A 426-nucleotide genomic window follows, 5' to 3' on the forward strand; every position below is an offset into this window, starting at 1 on the left:
TTTGAGTTGGAATCTCACTCTGTCGCCCAGACTGGAGTGCAGTGGCACACTCCAGGCCACTGCAGCCTTGACCTGCAGGGCTCCAGCAATCCTTCCGCCTCAGCCTTCCAAGTAGCTGGAACTACAGGTGTGCACTACCATGCCTGACTAATTGTTGATTTATTGTAGAGATGAGGTCTCCCCAAGTTGCCCAGGCGGATCTTGAACCCACGGGTTCAGGCAATCCACTCACCTCGGCCTCCCAAAGCACGGGATTACAGGCTGAACCCCCAAACCCGGCTTGTTTTAATTTCTAATATGGTAAATATCAATAGGTATAACCCACAAAACAACGTTTTTTTGGGGGAAGTTCTCAACAATTTTTAAGATTGTAAGCCGGGCTCGGTGGCTCAGCCTGTAATCCCGCGCCTTTGGGAGGCTGAGGTG

The sequence above is a fragment of the Carlito syrichta genome, unplaced genomic scaffold, assembly GCF_000164805.1.
Source record: "Carlito syrichta isolate Samal-C Ts95f unplaced genomic scaffold, Tarsius_syrichta-2.0.1 Scaffold304598, whole genome shotgun sequence".
In the NCBI taxonomy this organism is placed as follows: domain Eukaryota; kingdom Metazoa; phylum Chordata; class Mammalia; order Primates; family Tarsiidae; genus Carlito; species Carlito syrichta.